At 37.0% G+C, this 23,715-nt stretch overlaps 1 protein-coding gene across 21 annotated transcripts in view; it reads right to left on the bottom strand.

Annotated features, from left to right (window-relative positions):
• ZBTB20 (zinc finger and BTB domain containing 20) overlaps positions 1–23,715 on the bottom strand; it is an 812,397-nt gene that overhangs the window by 269,497 nt on the left and 519,185 nt on the right. The gene's annotated exons all lie outside the window — the stretch shown is intronic.

Here is a 23,715-nt window from a genome sequence, read left to right as displayed (position 1 = left end):
AACATGGATGGACCTAGAGATTGTCATACTGAGTGAAGTAAGTCAGACACAGAAAGACAAATATCACATGGTATTGCTTATATGTGGAATCTAAAAGAAAGGCTACCAATGAATTTATCTACAAAACAGAAATAGAGTTACAGATGAAGAAAATAAACTTATGGTTACCAGGGGGTAAGGGAAGGGGGATAAATTGGAAGATTGGGATTGACACATACACACTACTATATATAAAATAGATAACTAATAAGGAACTACTGTATAGTACAGGGGACTATACTCAATACTCTGTAATGGACTATATGGGAAAAGAAGCTAAAAAAGAATGGATATATGTATATGTATAAAAGATAGACCTTTTAAACACCCCATCAACTGTTCTGTTGATTATCAGCCATATAGTCAGGCAGCTATTTCTTTTTTGTCAGGGGTAGCCAAGGCAGAAGAGTCAATATATGTACCTTCCCTGCTTAGGTGGGATCAGACATGCTCCCTCATCACTTTTGTCTGTTCCTACTTCTCTCATTTCACTCTGTGATCAGTAAACAAAACACACACCAGGGAAGAAAGAGCTGAAGAAGTTGTTAGGATTTCTAAGGAAGAAGAATCCAAATCTTTCCTGCTTTTAGGCAAGAGAATGTTTTAGTATTAATGAAAAGAGATGGTTAAATTACAGCCCATCAAATTTCAAATACAGTTCCAAAGTGTGTCTAAAATGATCCAAAAGAAAACAAAATTCCTCCTGTCCTTATCTATAAATTCTGCAGGCTGATCCTATGTTCTCATTTCATTCCTGTTTCTTGTTCTGCCCCAGAAAGGATTAGTGTCTAACATTAAACAAATAGTATACAATAAAGAACAGATATAATGTATACTCATAAAGTTCTGAGTTCAGAGCAAGAGGAGGGTAAGTTGTTAGCCCAGCAGATGAGTCTTACTGACAGGAAGAGAGACCTTTTCTAATTCATCCGTAAAAGGTGCTGAAAATGTCCTCTAATATATCTTGAGATGAGGTTTTGGTGGTATAAACATCTTGTGGTTAATACGGCATATTGTTTTTGTTGTTAATTTTCCTCCTCTCTAGGACCACAAAAACAGAGCTAAGTATAGACATGTTTATTTCATTAGAAGCTTTACATGTTACTATATTCTATTGTAAATGAATTAGAAAGAAAAATACCAAATCCCTTGATGCAGGCCATGTTACAGATCCATGTATACCTATGCTTTCCTTTTTCCTATTCTCTCAATCCTTGCACCCATTTTTTCTTTTTTGGATTTGAGGCTTGCCCTTACATTGCCAGATTATTTCTGGTGGTGGGAGCCCTTGTGACATTACTTTGTTCATCCACGCTGTCTAGTTTGATACAAACTCCCAAGGAGCCTTTCTCCTACCAATGATGGTGACTGAATTAAAAATGATGACTTTTGTATTATGACATAAAATCTGGAGTCAAAATGAACTTTTAGTTTTATAAATAACTCATAATTATGAGGCAAATAAATATATCTATTTCCCTTTCTGAAGTATAACTAAAGGCTCTAGAGGTCCTAAGTTTGTCTTCAGTTGTTGTATTGAAACTGCATAAATGCAGTTCATTAGGCATTTCTTTTCTCAGTTCCAACAAGAACCACCCTAAAATCTTCTATGGTGTATAGCAGATCCTGGCAGCCCACATGAAAGCAAGTGCTCAAATGTTAGGGACTTAAATTGTAAATCCAGACTGGGAAATGTCTGTGAGTGACATGAAACTTGGGCGAATTCATTCAACTTAGGAGTTACTGCTGGTCCAATGGATCCAAGGAAAAGGTCATTACTGACCCACTCAAGGGGCATCAAGAGTTCCAGGATAGTCTCTTGGATATCTGGAAACCTGGATTATTTGACCTGAGCATGACCTAAAGCTTGGCAAATTCTTCCATACTTATTCTAGGTTGGATGCAGATCTCCAAGACACTCTCATCTTCCTTCTTCCTTTTGTTAAAGTTCAGATTCTTGGTATATTTTCATTACACGATATGGACAAGGTTACACATGGGTTGAGAGCACGCTGTAGTGCAGTAACTAAAGTGTTGTCTTAATATTGGTCTCTCTTACAAACCATGAAAGGCCAATATGCTGTTATCTGGGGCAGTTCATGGGAAAGTTGACATAATAATGCTTTCATGATTCAATTTATAAATGGGCCATTTCACTGGCATAGTAGGGAGGACACTAAGAAACATTTGCAAATGTAAATAGTTTTTGTTTCAGAGAACAACCTTATCTCGCCAACTCATTAATATTTCTTCATTATGTAGCTAAGTCTCTATCACACTAAGTTCATACATAATCTAGGAAGACTTACTTAGAAAGTCCCAACATACAGTCTGTTTTCCATATTGATGGATGCCATTTTATACATGAGACTTGAATTGTGAAGTTCAAGACTTGATCTGTGAAGTTTGATATTTGTGGGAGTCCTGGAACCAGTTTCCCATGGATACTAAGGGACAACTCTATATATATTTCTACTATAAAATGGCAACAACAATTCTGGTTCAAATATCATAACCTAAGCAAAAAGAAACACCTAAAATATAATAAAAATGTATTACCTATGTATATAGCTATATACAGATCTTCCTTGACTTATGACAGGGTTACATCCTGATAAACCCATCATAAGTTGGAAATATCTTAAGTAAAGAATGCATTTAATACACCTAACCTACTGAACATCACAGCTTAGCCTAATGTACCTTAAACGTGCTCAAAACACATTAGCCTACTGTTAGGCAAAACCATTGAATGCAAAGCCTATTTTATAATAAAGTGTTGAATATCTCATATAATTTATTGAGTACTGTACTGAAAGTGAAAGCCAGAATGGTTGTGTGGGTACAGAATGGTTGTAAGTGTATCGGTTGTTCACCCTCGTGATTGCATGGGTGATTGGGAGCTGCAGCTCGTTGCCACTGCCCACCATCAGAGCGTGTTGCACTGCATATCCTTAGACTAGGAAAAGATCAAAATTCAAAATTCGAAGTAAGATTTCTACTGAATACATTTCGCTTTCGTACCACCATAAAGTCGAAAAATTGTTAAGTGGAACCATTGTAAGTCGGGGACTGTCTATCTATAAAACCGACCAAATCAAGATTGTGCAATGATGCTGTTTACTACAGTTTCATTATAGTATTTCTTGGAGATTCCTATTTTTGTACATAGAAGGGAATGACATCATATAAATGAAGCAGACAAACAGAAAAGTGCAGGGGGTGAATGCAAGATGCCCATATACTGTCTACTAAGAGTTGCCAGTTGCGAAAGGATCTGACATGCTAATATCCACTCATTTGGACTCGTTACTGAGACACTAAGAGCTTGATGGCTGGCAGGCACTACATTTAAGTGCGGTTACCGAGGCCCCCCAATGTTGACAGAGTGCCAGATTCTAGGAAACTGTTGATGTACACAGCTGGCCACAGCTCCAGACACCTCTCAGACAGAGTCTTTAAATGTCACAGATAAATGAATTTTCATGAAACTGTAAGAGAGAAAGGAAGAGCAAGAAGAGAGAAAGAACACAGAACGGGAAGCAGGGTAAGAAAAAAAAAAAAGAAAATCACTTTTACACCACTGACACGAAAGCATGTGGCATCCCATCTCTAAAGAGCCTTACAAAGGACGTGAGATCAAGCTTTCTGAATGCATTCTGTGTTACCAAACACTAAATCACGTTTAATAATTTTACTGTGTATTTAAAAAGTTAAGGGAGATACATGTTAAAGAATAGCGTCAATGAACTATTTCTGAACAAAATTTGGTTCAAATATAAATATGGTAAAACTCAATCTTAAAAAATTCAGAATAAAATAAAGTAAGGGAATTACAGGTACAAATAAACATGAGAAAGACTCCTAAGCAGTTTTCTCTGTATATTAGAGGTGAAAAGTCAAGGTGGCATGAAATCCGTTTTTCGCCAAGGCACAGATGTGTCCTCTGACAGTTTCCTTTCCAGAGTCCCACTGAAAGCAGTGACACCTAGTGGGTTTATAACAAGATATTGAGGAATAGCTCTCTGTCTCCCTGCCTTTCCACAGAAAACACCTACCAGGGAAATATACGAGGTAAGTCAGTTACTTGACACATGATAACGGAAATGAGCCATGGTTATAACTAGAACAACCAAGTGTTCCTTAGAAATCATATGTAACTCAATACATTTTAAATGTAAAGAAGCTTTTTCACTTTGAAAGTCTTCCATCTGCTGAGGGCACCTTCCCTTGACCTTGATGCATCGTGTCATTAAAAGCAACCACATTTTTCAAGGTTAGAATAGTTAGAATATGGCTTGCTTGTGCATTTACTTTTCCATATTAGAGTTGTGCAATCTCCACATTTTACATAGAGCAATCATGCCAGTGCCCAGAAACAAAATTCTTCCTTCTATTCAAAAGCACATGGGTAATTTTTTTAACCTGTAGCAATATGGTTTTGAAAGCCCCACTTGCCTTATTACTAGCATCACAGTAAGTCTTGATATAAATTACTTTTCTATATCTGGTTCTCTCTGTCTTAAGTACCTGGGACATTAGCAGGTACTTGGAGAATAAAATTCCATAGCTCAAATATTCAAAAGGGGTTTTATTTCTGTATCAACTTTTCAATGATTTCTTAGTGGTTTTCTTTTTTACGTTAGGACATAAAATGAAGGAATTTAGAGTTCCTGCCATGGGAAAAATAATTATTTTCTCTGTTTTTGAAGGCTTTTATTTTGAAGACAAAATCAGTTTTAACTCAAATGGATGCAGTAAAATCTCAGATACTGTAATCAGTGACTGCATTAAAACTCTCAAGAAGTATGCCAACTTCCATGTGAGGCCACAATTCAGCCAGAATCACAAAGAGACATTATCCACCTTACCTCCGGCCATTCTAACATTTTATACTGTAAAATTATAGATCAACACAATCATCTCTAACATGTTCACACAAATACACATACATACATACACACACATACAGTAATTTTTTTCTCCTGTGTGTGTATAATAAGCAGAGAGGTTTTGGTTTACTCTAGGCTGAGGTCTAGCAAATACATAAAAATGGGTATTAAGTTTTTCTGATTATAAAAGTAATAGTGTTTACCAAATATTCAGCAACTGATTAAACACCTGTGGTATACCCCTAAAGGAATATTGTGAAGTTGTTAAAGAGAATAAAGTAGATTTATATGCTATATGACAAGATCTAAGACATATATGATGTGGTCCCTCTTATATGAATAAAATGAGGACACATATAGATATATACTGGCAAATACATAAACACATTTTTTGTGGGGGAGGAAGTACAAGAGACTTTTGATTGAAGGGATGAGGAGAATTTTACTTCTAATTAAATATTTTTCAATTATATGTCTAAAAATTAATGCCAAGGTGCTGGGAAAACTGGACAACCACATGTAAAAGAATGAAATTAGAACATTCTCTAACACCATATACAAAAATAAACTCAAAATGGATTTAAGACCTAAATGTAAGACCAGATACTATAAAACTCTTAGAGGAAAACATAGGCAGAACACTCTTTGACATAAATTGTAGCAGCATTTTTTTGGATCTGTCTCCTAAAGTAAAGAAAATAAAAGCAAAAATAAACAAATGGGACCTAATGAAACTTAAAAGCTTTTGCACAGCAAAGGAAACCATCGACAAAACGAAAACACAACCTAGTGAATGGGAGAAAATATTTGCAAATGATATGACTGTTAAGGGGTTAATATCCAACATATATAAACAACTCATACAACTCAACATCAAAAAAAAAGTCCAATTAAAAAATGGGCAGAAAAACTGAATAGACATTTTTCCACAGAGGACCTGCAGATGGCCAATAGGCACATGAAAAGCTGCTCAACATCACTAATCATCAGGGAAATGCAAATCAAAACCATAATGACGTATAACCTCACACTGGTCAGAATGGCTATCATCAAAAAGAACAGAAATAACAGAGGCTGGCAAGGATGTGGAGAAAAGAGAACCCTTGTACATTGTTGGTGGGAATGTAAATTGGTGCAGCCGCTGTGGGAAACAGTATGGAGGTTTCTCAAAAAACTAAAAATAGAATTACCATATGACCCAGCAATTCAACTCATGGGTATATATCTGACGAAAACAAAAACACTAATTTGAAAAAATAAATGCACCTCAATGTTCATAGCAGCATTATTTACAATTGCCAAGATATGGAAGCAACCTAAGTGTCTATCAACATACGAATGGATAAAGAAGATATGGCATACATATATATATATGTATGGAATACTACTCAGCAATAAAAAGGAGGACATTTTGCCATTTCCAGCAACATGGATGGATTTGGAGGGTATTATGCTAAGTGAAATAAGTCAGATAGAGAAAGACAAATACTGTATGATATCACTTATATGTGGAATCTAAAAAACACAACTAGTGAATAAAACAAAAAAGAAGCAGAATCAGATATAGAGAACAAACTAGTGGTTACCAATGGGGAGAAGGAAGGGGGTAGGGGCAATATAGGGGTAAGGAATTAAGAGATACAAATTATTAGGTATATAATACAAGTTATTAGGTATATAATAAACTACAAGGATATATTTTACACAGGAAATATAGCCAATATTTTATAGCTGTAAGTGGAGTATAACCTTTAAAAATTGTGAATCACTATATTGTACACCTACAACTTATATAATATTGTACATCAATTATACCTCAATTAAAAAATTAATGCCAATAAGGCTATCTAAGTGGCAAAGTTATGAGGAATTTTTTCCTTGCTTTTCCTCTTGTTTACAATATATGATATTTTAACAGAAAAAAATCTCCAAAATAAATTTTGTAAAAGTAGTTCATGTTAGTTATAAGAAATTTGAGAGCATTAAAAAAGCATAAATAAAGCAAAAAAATAAAAATAAAAAACAACCCATAATTCTCTGACCCAACAATAACCACTGTTGAATTTTTGGTGGGTTGTGTCCAGTTTGCAAAGTTTCTTCTCTGCTCTACTTTAGGAGTAAGAAGGATCCTTTTCGTTCTTTTAGGCAGAGGGACCCAAAACAGCTCTACAGCTGTTTTGCTATACAGCTTCCTGAACACCCTCCAACACCACACAGTTTTTTATTTCTAGGACATTCTCGGAGCAGCATAAGCTATATGTGACACTTCTCAAGTTTCATAGGTCTTCCTTCATCTGGTATTGCTCCCTGAAAAGCATGATTCCTGTGCCACCTCATGATCTCCGTGGAGTTGGAGCAGGGGGGACCTCATGACACCACACAATTATTTGCACTGAAATCATTTCAAGAGGACTCGGAAATGCTCTGTTCTTCTGAACACACAGAGATGCTTCTCTGCAAGTTGCCCAGCCTTAGAACATCTTCAAAAGTGAAGGAAGAACACAGAGAGGTGATATACTTGGTGTTATTTTTTAGGCAATTGACCTAATGATTACAACACCTTCAAATACTTTATTTTGTCAGGATCATTTCTGAAGAAGGGTATTAACCCTCTCTTCCACGCAGATACCTGAGTGTTACTGTTACTGTACATCCTTTAAGTACCTTATCCTCCTTTCAACACATTTAAGCATCTTCCACCTTTGTTGCTGCTGTTATTGAAAATAAGATGATAATTATAATCCTTATTTTTATTATGGCTAACTTCCATTGATTGATTTCTACGGGTTGGGCAGTTTACTTACACTATATTCATTCAATTCTCAAAATACTTCTGTCGTTGTTGTTATTATTATTATTCCTATTTTATAGATGAAAAAACTCAGACTCAGGAATGTTGAAAAACTGCCGAGTGTCACAGATCTAGTAAGAACCAGAAGAAGACTCAAATCTACATCAGATTGATTTCAAACCTTCCTTAAGATCATTTTCCAGATTAGATTTATGTGACTCCTTACTCACAGGTACAAACCATGCTCAGAGCTTTCTTATCTCTCTAGTATCTTTCTAATGCTCTCTCTCTGCATGTGTGTGTGTGTGTGTGTGTGTGTGTGTGAGAGAGAGAGAGAGAGAGAGACAGAGACAGAGACAGAGACAGAGAGAGAACTTCAAATAAAATGTTATAAAATTTCTCTAGAACTCTATTTTCCTCACCTCTAAAATTGATAGCACCTAACTCAGAGGTTTATTGTGAGGACCAAATGAGATAATATAAGTGAAAACACTTAGTACATCTAAAATAAAACATCATCATTATTGCTGTACAAGTTTTCCTCTTTTGCATAATGGATGTGTTCTAGAGAAGGTGATTATGAAAATGTATAGGCTTAACTTCTATTATCAAATCACAGAGCAACTGCATTATAAAATCATAGAAAAATAGACTCCTAACAGATTGAGATGAAGACTTGATGTAAGGCAGGGGGTCAGGTAGAGGTTGGGTCTATGAATGTTATACTGGGAGCAGTCTGTGTTGGCAGCACTTTCTAGATACTCTTATCTCCCTTTCCTCAGCCTCCTTGGTCTGGTAATTTCTTGATCTACTCCAGCAGTTTCCAGAGATGATTTCCTTCTTTTCCTTTGTCTGGTTATGAAGTCCAATGATATTTGTATGCAACAATACTTCACCTGATGGCCCTATCCCACACATGATGTACAATAGTTAGAAAGTTCCTTTAATTTGAGATTTCCAATTAGGTAAATTCATTAGTGCCCTATTTACTCTGTATGTTTGGTTATAAGTTTCAGTCACATGTATTAATAGTATTTGCATTAGCTTCATCATGTTTATTATTTTGAAAGGCTTCTGGGTCAGAAACCATGTCTTCTACTTTTTTGGAAACCCTACACTTACTAGTGAGTCCTATAAATAAAATGGAACTTTAAATAGTACTGACTTCATCTTCAAATCATAACTAAACCTGACTCTGGGCTTGAAGTTCTATTTTCTCCCTGTAGTCTCATCAGATATGAGTGTGTCATGTTACTAACTGAGGCCAAGCTATATGCTCCCACAATTCACTTACAACCACGAGCTACATCTTGGTGCTTGTCTTTTCTTGAGGTACCAGGACTTATTCTTAAATCAATGCCTTAATTTTTTCTCTCAGCACATTCTTTACTTGTGGAAGACATTCAGAAAGAATGGAATTTAAAAAATAAACTATGTGCTGCCCAAACCTTGGGAAAAGCAGTGATGTTTGAAAGCGTCAGATTCAACTAATCAGAGGCACAAAAGCCTTATTAAATGTATTCACTTTCTTATCTTTAGAGCTCAGGTAGGAAACAAGATCCAACCTCAGCATATCAATGGGTATCAAGTGAGAGAGGTCAGCATAGTCTACACCGTTATAGGGTAGCTTGGACACATCAGCTAGAAGTATTCTTAAATTCTAAAAGGAGATCTTGTTCCAGATTATCTCACACATGACAACAGCCTGGAAAGCCACCAGACAGCCTTCCTTGTTCTAGACCAATTCAAACAAGGCTCATTTATATTTTATTTAATATTTTGTCATAAGGAGACTATAGGATCTACTCAAGACCACTTTTATTTTACTGCTTGTTCATATTCCCATATCTGTCCGCTATCCCCTCATTTTCCATTCATCGATTTATTCAGTATATAATAAATATCAAGTACCTTAGGGGATGGGTAGATAGATAGATAATTGATAAATAGATAATCAATAGATAGATAGGCAAGTAAATAATAGATAGTTAGCTAGATACAATTTATGAGTAATGGCCTCAAGAAATGGCTAAGAAAGGAGATTTCAGATGGAGAATCCTTTAAACTAGGTATTAAAGGATAGATGGGATTTCAAAGTATAGAAAGGGAAGAGAAATCATTTCGAGCAGAATAAACCATATGAACAAAAAGGTTATCATGCAGTGGGAAAAGCAAATCATTTGGTTTGTGAAAGGGAGTAGCAAGAAATAAAATTGGTAATGTTAAGGCAAATTAGGGCTAGATCACAGAGGAACTTGAGTGCCAACCAAAGAACATCACTCTGGCAATAATCTAAGTCTGAAGAAAGTTCAGTTAACAACCTAGAAGCATTATAATTTCAGTAGAAAGTACTGTAATACATCACAGACTCTGAGGCTTTGGGTTCCATAGGGGAGATGTTACATTAGTGGTAAAGATAATGTCTTCATATCTAATGTCTTACTCCAGCTAAGATTATTGTGTTTCATCTATTAAGATTAATCATATCACAAACAAGAATCTTACCAGCTCCTAATCACATTGACATTGATCCTTCATTCTCAATAATAAATCCTATAGAATTGCCTAAAGGCTGATGGTGAGTCTAGCTTAGATGAGAGAGGTGAGTAACCTAAGCACATGTGAGATGTCTGTTGAAAAGTTTGGTATAAGCTGTCATTTGAATTTGAATAGAACCAATATGTTCATAAATAATTGGTTACTTATATAAGTTTAGTTCTGGTTCTTCCTATGATACAGAAAGTCATTTTAGTATCTTTGGAACTCTGAGATATCCTTACATATCCTTTAAAGATCATTGCTGAATGTGTAGGATTCCCTGATTCTAGTCATCAAAGAAACACCCCTTTTCCAGCACTTCCTATCCCCCTCCCTCTTTCTTGCTCTCTATTGTACTCACAGACTTCTGATATGCTTTATATTTTATGCATGCATTTGTTTATTTTCTGCCTTTCTCCTCCAAATGTTAGCTCTTTGAAGACAAGAATTTTTTTAATGTGTCTGTTTTGTTCACTGTGTAACCCCACCACCTAAAACAGATACTTGTTGAAAGAACACTTTTGAACCTGAAGGAAAAATATAGAAGAGTGTGAGCAATATTAACTGGAATGTGGGAAAATAAAGCTTTCTACATAAAGCCTCCCTCTAAAAATTCATATGCCATATCATATGAAAATATCATCAGCTAATAACTTTATGAACTAATTTTCTATAGTACTCAAACATATAAAAATGTATCTATTTGCTTTTTTACTGTTTTTGAGATAATGATCTCATTCTTTCCATTGACTACAGATGGAAATCATGGCAAGGAGAGATGCTCTGGGGTACACCAGATGAACTCAAGGCTTCTGACTCCAAGGGCTAGGTTCTATGCACTATTTTATACCAGTTTGTATTCATAATTAATAAGATTTTAGTGCTGAATTGCATAAGATACTAGAATTTGAACCAATAAATAATGCCACTAGCTTATAGCCTCTCTGCTAGCACGTGGCCTTCTCACAGAAACAAACAAAAAGCAAAAACAAACAAACAGCAATATAGAAAGAGGAAAGGTGAAGACCTCAAAGGCTAAACAGTGTTATTCTTAATTTTCCTTTTAAAATCCAGATTGGCCCTTTCATCATAATTGTATTGCATCCTGCTGGCAGAAAGGAATGAGATTTAGTATGCTACGCAAATGATAGCAGGTTAGCCACAGCTTATCAAGCTCTGGGAACATTATGGCTTTTCTTTTCTAGATCCTCTTTTATCCTGAAAATATCTTTTGGATTAAAAAATCTCATTCAATAGGTGTATTTTTCAATATAAAAATCTAAGCTATCAAAGTACTAAAAGAAAACATTGGCAAATCCTTTCATAATCTTGGCATGGGGAAGGACTGTCTACCTGACTCAGTATCTAGAAGCCATAATAGAAAAGATTGGCAAATCTGATTATATTAAAAGCAAACTTCTGTATGGCAAAAAAATATATACATCATAAGCAAAGTAAATAAAAAAAAAGACAAACTGGGAAAAATATTTGCAACGCATATAGAGAAAAGAACTATCTCCTTAATGTATAAATAGCAAGATATCAATAAGAAAAGACCAAGAACCCAATCAAAAGAAAAGACAAAAGATGAACAGACACCTAATAAAAAAACAAACACCAAAATCATTAAACATATCAAAAGATGCTTGGCCTCACTCATAATAAGGAAAAGGCAAACTGAAAGTACAGTGAGATATCATCTTTTACCTATACAACTGGCAAAAATCCAAAGTTTGAAGAAACACTACTTTGTCGAGGCTGGGAGTAAAAGGGCACTTTCATATATTGCCAATGGAAGTAGTCAGTAATACAAACGCTGTTGAGATCCATTTGGCAAAGTTTCTCAAAATTTAAGATGCATGTAATCCTTTGACCAACAATTTTACTTCTGAGAATCTATCCTGCAGAAAATCTGCACGTCTATGAAATGATTTATGTACAAGGTTGTTCACTGGAGCATTGTTTGAAATGACAAAAATTGTTTATAAATAGGAACTGGTAGAATAAACTATGATACATTTACATAATGGAATACTGTACAACTGAATAAAAGATTAATGTAGCTCTCTATGTACTGCTATGAAAAGATCTCCAAGATATACTGGAGAATGCAAGATTGAAAACTGCGTTGAAAATGCAATGAAAAATGTGAGATTGACTAATTCAAGAATAATATCATATAAAAGTGAAAATGAAAGTGTTCTTGCCATGATAAAATCGTTCTCTTGCTCCCCGATCTTTTAGCCACTGGTGTAGCCAATATTTGGGCAAATGAGGCCAGTATTTAGCATCACTGGGACTCCTTCACCTTGAACCATAAAATGCTCTAGGTTCTTCCCTCCCTAGCTCTGTAGCATTTTTATGATGTATGATGCTCCTTTGTAAGCTCAATGGAATTTTTAGTAAAATGTAAAATGTCATTAAATGTTTCAGCTATGAACTAGTTGGGACAAATCCCATCTAAAAGCCTGGGGTGATTCCCCATATGTTCTACTTTCCACGTGTTGAGTGGAGAAGATCTGGTAATCCACTTGGTGATATATAAGAAGAAGAAAACACATTTCTCTAGGAATTTAAATGTATGAGATTATTGAAAATAATGAGCGTAACATATGCATTTGATAATATTTATCAAGATTCTAAAGTGCTCAGGTGATGGCTTCAGTAGCCATAAGATTATTAACATGAGGCAGACTATAGCATTAGGTTGATGATGTATGTTGAATACTTGGGGGTTCCTAAAGGAGAAGCCTATATAAACAGTGCATTATAATTAATAATAAATTTAATAGCAGCAGCCTACTTTTTGTGAAGTAATCAACACATTCATTCACTTCTCAGAAATTATAGCGTAAGTCCAACAAACTGTTTCTCCAAAGGTTTCCTCATATATGTAGTCAGAGTGCTATCTGGAACAAACTAGAGGTCACAGAAAAGAGCATGTGTTAAACTCCTAAATTTGATTTCCCATTTCCTTTGTTCCATTACTTTTTTGGTAAACAGATAACCAATGGGTTATCCATTCTGGGTAGAAATGTCTTCCTATGGGTTGTGTTATTTATTGCAGCAATTATTTTAAAACAAGGAGGGAGGTAGGTAGGGAGTATTGATTGATTCATTGATTCATTCTTCATTAGTTAAACACCCAGTACATTCTGGGTATTTTGCTAACATTAAAGATGCAAAGATAAAGGCTACAGTCCCTGCCCTGAAATATTTCAGTCTACTGGGGAGAAGGTAAAGTAACTATCCAAATAATTATAACATGGGGTGATGCCTGCTATAAATGAGTTAAGCATAAATTACCTTGGGAGAACAGAGGTGTGGGACCCTGACTTTTAATGAGGAGAGATGGAAAAGGTCACCAGGTAGAGGTGACAGAAAAAAAATTACAGAGCAAGGCAAAATATAGTCCATGCAGGGAACTGCAGGTGGTTCCAGACAGAGCTCTGGGTAGCACTTGGGAATATGCTACCCAGAGGTGGGTTGGGCTCACCCAGGCTGTGATGGAAGCACCACTTTAGATAAGGTGATCAGGGAAGGCTGAGGACATGAATGAAGGGAAAGTGTCAGCCATACCAAGCTCAGGGAGAAGATCATTCCCAGCTGAGAACTGTACTTAGTGTACAGATAAGTCTATTCCCAGGAGTGCTTAGAGAGCTAGGGGCTCTGATTCCTGGTTGTCAGAGATGAGCAGAACTATTCCAAATACTACTCCCCTGACTATTATCTAACCTCTTTTGTTGTCTCTGGAACCATGGCTCTTTCCCATCAATGAATTCATTCAGTCCCTGTAATCAACTCTGATTAGTGTTGTTTAACATCAATCTTTTCTACTTTTTTGTCAAAGAAAAATACCAATCAGTTCTGCACACCCTGCATGTTAAAAGCAGCACCTCTCCTGCTGACTTACCGTTCTCTTAATCAAAAGGGCAGGAGGAAGCAGTTGGGATTCACTTTTCTTTTTTTTCTTTCAAAGTACACAAATGTCAACTTCCTCAAGGATGTTTGGCATAGCGGAGTTCAGTCATGTTACGTACAAAGTCAGCTTGATCAAAAGGTTGCAGGCTGCCCACTGCTAAAATGGAGTGAGAAAAGGAAACCGAGGGCTTCTCTGAAGTGTGAATGAGTGCAGAGGCCACTGTCACATGTGTATTTACACTGAGAGCATGCTGAGCCAACAAGAGAGCTCAGGAAATGTAAACCTCTACTGCTACATTTCTCTATCTTCACCTTCAAAACTCAAGCGGCACTTTCTTTTAATTTTCTACTTTTATTGTTGTACTCAGCTAAGGACTTTCCATTTAGCTTTGTAGCAAAGCCAAGTCATGGACATGTATATGTATTTAAAAAAATTTTTTGACTACCAGGCCTCCAGTGTTTAGCTGAAGAGTATTACCATCCTTGCCTCCATGGACTTAAAAGTGTTAGCAAGGAGAACAGGCACCAGGTTATTCATTCATTCACTCATAGCTTCTCTTACTCTTTCAACAAGTCAGTATCCATGATGTGGTTGTCAATGTGACAAACCCTTGTCAACAGTTCCCATGGAAGACACTTCTAGCTGTCAAAAGAAGAAAATAAATTTTCCAAAACGTTTATTATCTTAGATTAAATTGTAACTCAATTTGGTTTCAGAAATAGGTAACAAGTCTGTAAATAATACTTAATGGACATGTCTAAACCTGAACACACATTCCCATCAAGCGCAGAAGTCATCATGTATGGTACCCAAACAAGGTTACAGAAGTTGTTTAATATTCCTAACAATGTAGAGCTGGTATAGTTCACAACATTTTGGGCAACCTCATCATTATTCTAACGTGAAAACTAAAGTGATGGAAGATATAAGGTCACATAGCTCTTAGCTTCAGCCAGAACTAGAACTCAAGCTCCAAATTCCTAATCTAAGGACTTTTATTTCATGATATGACCATTTATTAGGTAGGGATGAGGGGTGGGAAAGAGGGGAATACAAAGTCTTAAGGTCATTGATATGGAGGGACAAGGAGAGACAAGAGATGCTTAAAAATCATTGGTATAAAGAAAGGTTCTTCTTTTACTCTCTTGAAATGCCTCTGAAATCTTGGGAAGAACATAGGAGAAGTGTATATACAAAATCATCAGTCCCCCTCTTTATATGTTCTAAAAAAACCTCTTAGAGCAGTATTCCCAGACTTCCCTGATCTTAAAAATCAACTAGTTTCCTTGTTTCAGATACAAATGCCAAGGTCACTCCATGGAAGTTTCTGATTCTCTAGGTCTGGTGGCAGGAGGGAGGACCCAGACAAGTGCATATTTCACGTGTAACCCTGATGATTCTTAGCATCAGGGATGTTTGGAAAACACTGTCCTAGAGAAACCTTTGCCACAGCATCTAGAAAATTCTTTGTTCCTAATGAATTGCCCCATTTCAGCATTTCTGTTGTGCCTTTTAAGCAGGTGCAGAGTCTCATAGCAAGCCATGAACTTATATGTTCATTTAACATGATTTTGATACACATACTGAGTTTTAGGACTTTTAGTGATAGCAAAAGGTCAAATGGGGTTCTTACCTAGCTCACTTTCACAGAAGCAGCAACCTATAACTCCCAATTACCAATCCCTAATTTATTTTTTTTTTAAAAAAGCCTTTGCTCAGGCAACATAGTTTAATTGAATACAGGATTCCTTTCTTCCATTTTCATTTCACTGTCTGTTGATCTAGTTGATCAAATTACTAATTTCTACCCTACTGAAGATGATCTTCAGAAAAATCAGTTTGCCTTTGTTGCATAGTAGAGATATTAAGAAGAATAATAAGAGGAAAGCATATCAAATAAAAATAACTAGGAAAAGAAAGCTCTACCTTTGAACCCAGTCCATCTCCTATTCAATGAAATATGTCTTATACCTTTTTGACATATAGAAATAAGCCCTTTTCACATCATCTCACCTCTCTTTGACAAGACAGTCTCTTTCTTTCCAAATTCTGTCTGAGACAAAACTCTCCTGCTTTGCCACCTACCTTTTAGAAAGGCAAAATCAGGAAGCACTGTCTCAGATGAGCTCACTTCTTGTATCTTTCAGTCAGACTTTTATTAAATGGATACGACACAAACCAACCAAAAACCAAAAATACTCCTGTTACTTCTTTTGCAATAATGCCACAATCTTGAGGAAAATTGAATTTTGGGGGAAGAGAATGGTCCATGCCCTCTTATAAGCATGAGAGGAAGAACAATGACAAAAAAGAAGTCTGTTAATTGTGGTTGTACTGTAGTTATATTAAGAATTGCACAATTAATTTCCTCTATCAGATTAAACTGGTAAACAGTCCTAGATTAAAAACACAAGTTTGCTCTGCTTGTTTTCTTCAGTTATATACAAAGTAATCATAAATTCACTTTGCTATCACTAGTATGTTTTCACTTTGGGGGAGAAATATCTTTTTCCTCACAAGGAATATTCATATTGAGATGGTAAAGACCATGGTCAATGATGTATACAGTTGTAGGGGTGTGATAGCTGCTAAAGTAAGCACCTAGTTTAGTAGACTATTTCCATTAGAAGCCTGAAGCACAGTAATTTTTTCTTACTGGGAGGGAGTGTGTCTCTTGAGTGGGACAGAGGTTGAGAGGCAGCCTGCAGCAGGAAATACACTTAACAGGCAGAATCCAGGAGGATCAGACAGCATCCGAAAGGCATTAGAGACGGTGCCCAGAGATAGCAGAGACGTGTGTATTCTTGAGGCATGATTGAAAGATGATAGATGGTGGGTAACCATGGTTTTAAGAGTCCATCGTCACTGGCCACAACAACATTGGCAGTCAACATTTGCAAGGTCTATAATTATGTCAGTGACCAGAGCTAGCCTCCCAGGTTAGGCTGGAACAACAACGAACAAGCTGCCCCTAGCCTCCTTCAGGATTCAAATGATAAAGCCACAGCAATCACAGTGGCGGTGGCAGCAGCAAGAGCACGGTTTTGACCTGCAGTTCTTGCCCATCAAAGAGCTGTGCCCTGTCTGCTCCCACTGACAGGCAGATAAATACAGAGATCTGTTGGCAAGTACATATTTATGTGTAGCTACAGCTCCTTCATCCAGACCTATGGAGGATGCATAACAGCTTCCAGTGGTGTAACATATGCACCCACTAATGGGGTGAGACCCATTACTCACAAATGGGTGAAAAGAAGCCACAATATGCAGGTCTTAACCCTGGTTTGTGGGCAGAAGCCTGTCATTCCGTTGCGGGCCGATAGGTCTCCTATTCAGACAGTCCTTGTTTAACTTCCCAAACACGCTTCTTCTAAATGGTGCGCCACTCTACGCTCTGCAGACAGACAGGTTTGATAAGCAGAGCCATCAATTTTACATTCCCTATGCCAACTGCTGGGGAAAATTAGGCTTAGTAAGAACCTGGGATTGACTGGTTGGGGAGCCAAAAGAGTTCGTCATTTAGGAGGTATTTTCCACATCAGAACTCGAGATGGAAGCCTCATGGAGGGCTGTCCCTGTTCAAAATGTATGAAATCAAGAGAGTCCATAAATGTGTACTGGTGATCTACTGTGGGGCATATGTTATGCTGAAACCAGAAGATAAAGAGAAAAGTAAGGCATGGTCCTGTCTAGAAGGAGCTCTGAGTAGGCAGTCACTCGAATAGCCATAAGATAAAATGGGGCACTTGCCTTAGGAAGGAATCACAGCAATGTGAACACATGACTCTTGGCCAATAAAAAGTTGAATATAGATGTGATATGGTGGTCCAATTGTTACCCTTCAAGAAATGTCAGAACTGTCCAAAGAAAAGGCCAACTGAGTGCATGACTGATAATGATGGCACCAGCAAAAGACAAGTTAATGAGCACTGTTTCTCACAACCACGTACAAGAATGCCCTTGGGGTCTCTGAGACCGTCCAGGAGTAAGACAGAGCTTAGGATGTTCTTGAAATCTCTGCTAGCATATAGTCTCTACTGAGGTTTCCTTTTGGTGTTGATCTGGTTTAAGTGAAGAAGGAAGGGAGAAAATGTAGAAGGGTTCTGCCGCTATTTCAGGAGTTAGACAGTGAGAGTTAAGAACTATATAGTTAAGAACACTCCTCCAGAATCTGTCCTGAGAGGATCAGCACTCTTTGATTTGCTAGATTTCCCACAGAGTCTTGCCTGTCAGGAACTCATAAGTGTGAACCCAAAGGAGTCTGTGTGTCCCCTGAGTTTATTCCCCAAGCAGTCAAACTTCGAGAGCATGTTACATTGTTCAGGAATACAATATAATAAAGCTTCACTGATTAGAGGCTTGAGTAAGCCTGAGGGTCCATTCTCCATACTGACCCTGCCTTATAAGTAGTGATGGACTTCACTAAAATCAAATCAAAAGGCAAAGAGGATCCCACATTTAGGAGATACTTTCCATTTAAAGTTATGGTGGGGCTAGAGTTACGGTTGGTAGGAAAGAGATACAGAGAGTGCCGGTAATGTTTCTAGAAATGTCCGTTTTTTAATTTCCACAGTCATGACTGTATTTGAGTTTTGGCTGGTCTGCATTTGAATGATTGCAATTACCTCTCAGCTGGCATGTCGGACTAGTCTCAACCCCCTCAAACCACCCTGCACACTATAGCCAGGTTAACTCTTAAAACACCACTTTCATTATTTTTGCTTGCCTCTCTAAAACGTGTCAATTATTCGGCAAACCCTTACTGAGTTCTAACTGTATGCCAGTTATTGTTCTCATCACCCACATAAAATAAATTTTGGACTCCACCTGCCTTTCCAAATTCATGTCCTAATCTTCACGATCATGGATCTTATTTCCAATTTCATTACTTCCTGTATGCATCAACTTCACTCCCATTGCTGTGCCTTCTTGCAGGTTAGAATTTTTCTTCGTTCTCCCTACTTCTCTGTTATCTGGTATCACAGCACTGCACGCCATCTTCCCTTCTCTCCAAAAGACCCTTTTTCCTTTATCCTTCAATGCCTAGCTTTTACATCCTCAGCTAAAGTTCTCCCTCTGCTATCAAGCCTCCCATATACCATTAGAAACCTCCCTGATGTGAATTCTTGCAGCACTCACTGACTTTCTTTACTGCTCATTTTGGTGCATAATAACAGGCTAGTGATTTCCACCTAATTAGTTTCAGGACCTAATTACTAATCTCTGCAACAAGACTATACAAACTAGAAGCTCCTTGTAAGCAGGTATTGTCTCTGATAATAGTAACACTGATAATAGTAACCCTGTTAACTATTGTGAGAAATACTAATTAAGTTTAGTATCATACTTGTTTCTAAATTTAAATTGTACCTCTTCTTTAAAATTTTTTTTCTCTCCTTTTTATGAGTCCCTTCCAAAAAAAAGGGACAATAAGAGGAACACAATAAATACGTCAAAATATAATGGTGAATGGTGTTTACCAGCTGCAATGATGTTGGATTTTGCTGTTAGTTTCTCTCCCTTTTACATGTGATATTTACTATTAGATGTATTCTACACTAATTCCAACATTGCTCAATTAAATTTTACATTAATTAAGTTTGTTAGCATCAGCCTAGGGGTGGAGCAGGTATACGGCAACTGAGACCAGGTTCAGGATATTAGGTCTCTGATATTTATCAAGGGACTAAGATAAGGACCATTGTGGAGGCATAACAAATGGTACAACACGTGGTCTGCCAAGGTGGTTGAATACTGTTTCTTACAGATAGGGCTTGATATCAGCTTTCACTTACTATTGATGTAAGCATATTTTTATCAAAATATAATAAATATACAAAAGGGTGTGTGAAACACATGATATGAAGATCAAAATCAAGGTTAGAACCAAGGGTATCAGATTAAAATACAAATGGATAATAAACACTTATAAGGTTAAAGTTCAGATTTCAAATGGGAAGAAGGTATAGGCAGAGGCATAAAGAACACAGTTCTAAGGATAGTGTCAATGGTTCCACAAAGGAAAAGATGAGGCAGATAGGAGGGTAGGCCTACTATAGTGACTGGATATCAGTACTGAGAATTTCAAATCAGGCAAGAGGAGAAAAATAACTAGCAGAATCTGGATTGGAAGACAGAATAATAACTAGGGTTAGTGAATGCACTGGCCTAGATAAACAATGAGGTTAACATTTAGAACAACAGGTAGCCAGCACTAGGACCTAAGTGAAGACAGTGAAACTAGAACAGTCATTCATTCATTCATTCATTTACTACACATTTATTTATTGAGCTGAAACTATAATGGTGAACCCATCAGTAGATTTGGACTAGATCATGCCTAGCAGAATTTATGATTTAGGAAGGTCTTAAGTGATGAGATGAAAACAACTAGAGTAATAGGAGTGAGGACCAGCCACTGCGTAATTCTTCATCAAGTACTTAAAACCAGTGTGAAGGCTGAATTTAGTATCAAACCCACCTCATCCAAAGCATGGAGTCCTTATATGTTCTCTGCTTAGGAAGACGTTGAAATTAACATATAGGTGAAACTTAAGCCCACAGCTGAGGTAAGCAAGCACTGTTAGGTGGATGAGGTGTGTGCATGTGTGTTTGCGTGTGTGTATGTGTGTGCATGCACACACGTGTAGGAATTTTCCTAACAGGTATTAACCAAGACTCTATAGTATAGGAAGAAGCGATGAAGAGGAGGATGATAATGGTGATTACAGTAGCAGCTAATGTTTATTGAGTGCTTACTGTATATCAAGTATTGGCTTTATTATTTTACATTTATTAGGTCATTTACTCCACATAGTAATTTTATGACGAAGGTATCATTATCATCCCCATTTTATATATTAAGAGACTAAGGCACAATAATTTAATAGCTTTCCTAGGGTCATATAGTTAGTAAGTGGCAGAGCCCAGAGAGTCTGCCCTCTTAATCACTCTGCTATGCTGCCTAAATCCAGGAGAACAATAGGAGGGTTGTACTTCTTCATGACGGAGCTTATCTATGTCTACATAATATCTCTCTCTCTTTTTTTTACATTCCCATGGATATAAATGATTTGAGGATACTCTTACTAGGGCAGTATCGCTTCTCAGAAATGTGACAATGGCATATTATGTTGCTCAGGAATATAATGAAAATATCATGGTAACAGATGAGAGAGATTCAGCTCTTATAGACTTTAATTTTTAATTATACTATTTAAGCAATAAAGAAATATTGTGATGAAGCAGTAGAACAATAGTCAGGCTAATATGGAAAGTAAAATCTTCAGTCTCAGCCACTAATTGGGGGTTCAGCTATCTACGTCTCCATCCTCCATTCCTCTACAGGGTGATATAAGGGTTAGTAAGATCACTGAAAACACATTTACCTTATGAGGAGTCATAAGTTCTATTACTATTGTGGTTTTCTGAACCATGATAATCCTGCTGGGATTTTGTATTTAAGACAGTATGTAGATAGATGATTCCCAAGCCCAGGAAAGAGAGTGACCAAATAAAATGTCAGCCATAATGACTGAATAAGTTTAAACTCCAGTGTCTAATTTTGTAGTGGCCTCTCTGGACAAAGTTGATAGTTGATGTAGGAGCACAAACATTTTCATTAAAAACCAAAGAGAAACATACATAGCTTTGAATCTTTCCTTGTTGGTCTCCTGGAGTCAATTCTAAAACATCATCTAATAAACACAATTTGACAATTTGCAATTTTATTTAAATTTATTTTCTTCAGAGAATAAACATTCAAGTCAATTATTATGGCTTCCAATTTTCAGCTTGACTGTATCTCAGGACAGAATGGACACTTTAGACGTCTAGGGAATCACTTTTGTGGGGCATTGTATATAATCTCTACCTTACTGGATACTATTCCAAGATTATCCAGTACTAGTATTTTCACAAGAGATCATGGGTCAAGGCAAAGAGAGGAAAGAATGGGGCAAACACTTACAAGCTGTAAACTCTGATGTACAGGTAAGTTTAAAGGTCCCAACTTTTCTAGCCTCAACATGCTGGAAGACTCTGACCTTAAACAGAAATAGAGAATATCTTCAACCGGAAAAACAAGAACACCTATATTCTGAACTTGTTGGGGAGTTTCTGGCCCCTTTTAACATTTGACCTTCAATGAATAATATAACTGCTTTTAGCCCTTAGCCTATACCAGCTGCAAAGGTGACAGACACCTGTCATATTTTAGGATGGCTTATCACCTCAGCCCCTGGAGTGATTTGAGTATTTATAGACACAAAGATAGAAACATAAAACACATATATATAGGCAGGAGTCCCTCGGAGGTGGCGATTAGGACTAGGCAGTAATTTTAGCTTGAAGTTCCTATGACTTAAATAGCCACTTGAGCTCTGCTCTTGCAGTTTACGATGTCAATAGAACCCCTAAATGAAATTACAGCCTTCAGATACACAGCAGGATATCCTTTCTTTGCCATGCAATGTACACGGCCAGGAGAAATTGCTCTGTATATGGAGTTTCACTAAAGCAGAATTTATCATAAGGCTGCTCTGCTAAAATATCATTATGCTGTTATTCACTGGATAACACATCTAATGACTCGGGGTGCACTTGATAGCCATGTTTCAGTGAACACAGACGCATGCCCTGATGTGAGCTGGGCACTCCAGTGCTTCAAAGCACTATCGATTTCAATTCTACCATAATTTACACCTGGCTTGTTTTGCCAATAGCTTGAACCCATGCTAACACCAGAACATACACATACAAGTATTAGAGAAATCAGAAATGAACTGTACGGCAACATGCATGCAGCAAACTTTCCAGGATTCTGCCTTTATAATCTCCCTTAATGCTAATTAAATATTCTGTACTACTTTCTCTGTTATGCTTGGACATTTCCTCTGTTAGCACTGTCCATGGTTGGCGGTGATAGAAACCTCTTATATTTTTACAAACTGTGGGTGCTTTCAGGGCAGGATCTGGATACTAGTCATCTTGGTTCCTCCACAATCTAGCACAATGGCTGGCACATAATAATTGCTCAGAATAATCTTCTCTAAGACTCCTCTTTCTCTCTCTCTGCCATAAATGTGCTTTACTCCAAGGATCTGCTCCCTTTTGCTTTCTGTCAATAAATTTTCCCTGAGAAAAGTCCACTCTGTAATTTTAACTATTATCCTGAAGCTGATGATTCAGATGATTGCCAAACTTATCTCTATCCCTGACCTATCTCCAGCTTTCCTGACTAAATCCAACAGCCTACCAGGCATCAGTCTGGATAATTCTCCAACATCTCAAAATTAACACATTCAAAAGCAAATTTATCATCTTCCCCCAGCCTACAAAACCCATTCCTCCTCCTCATAGCTTTTCTTGATTAGTTGTATAAGACAGAAACCTGGGAGCAATCCCAAACTCCTCCTTCTCTTGATGCCCAGCCCAAAGGTTATTAAATTGTGTCCATTCTGCCTCTTATCTCTCGAACGTGTCTCTTCTGCCCTATTCCCATAGTTACTGTCCTAGTTCAGAGCTTCATTGTG

Source organism: Stenella coeruleoalba (genome assembly GCF_951394435.1).
Source record: "Stenella coeruleoalba genome assembly, chromosome: 5".
In the NCBI taxonomy this organism is placed as follows: Eukaryota; Metazoa; Chordata; class Mammalia; order Artiodactyla; family Delphinidae; genus Stenella; species Stenella coeruleoalba.
Note: the sequence above shows the minus strand (reverse complement) of the source record. Positions and strands in the feature narration are given on the sequence as shown.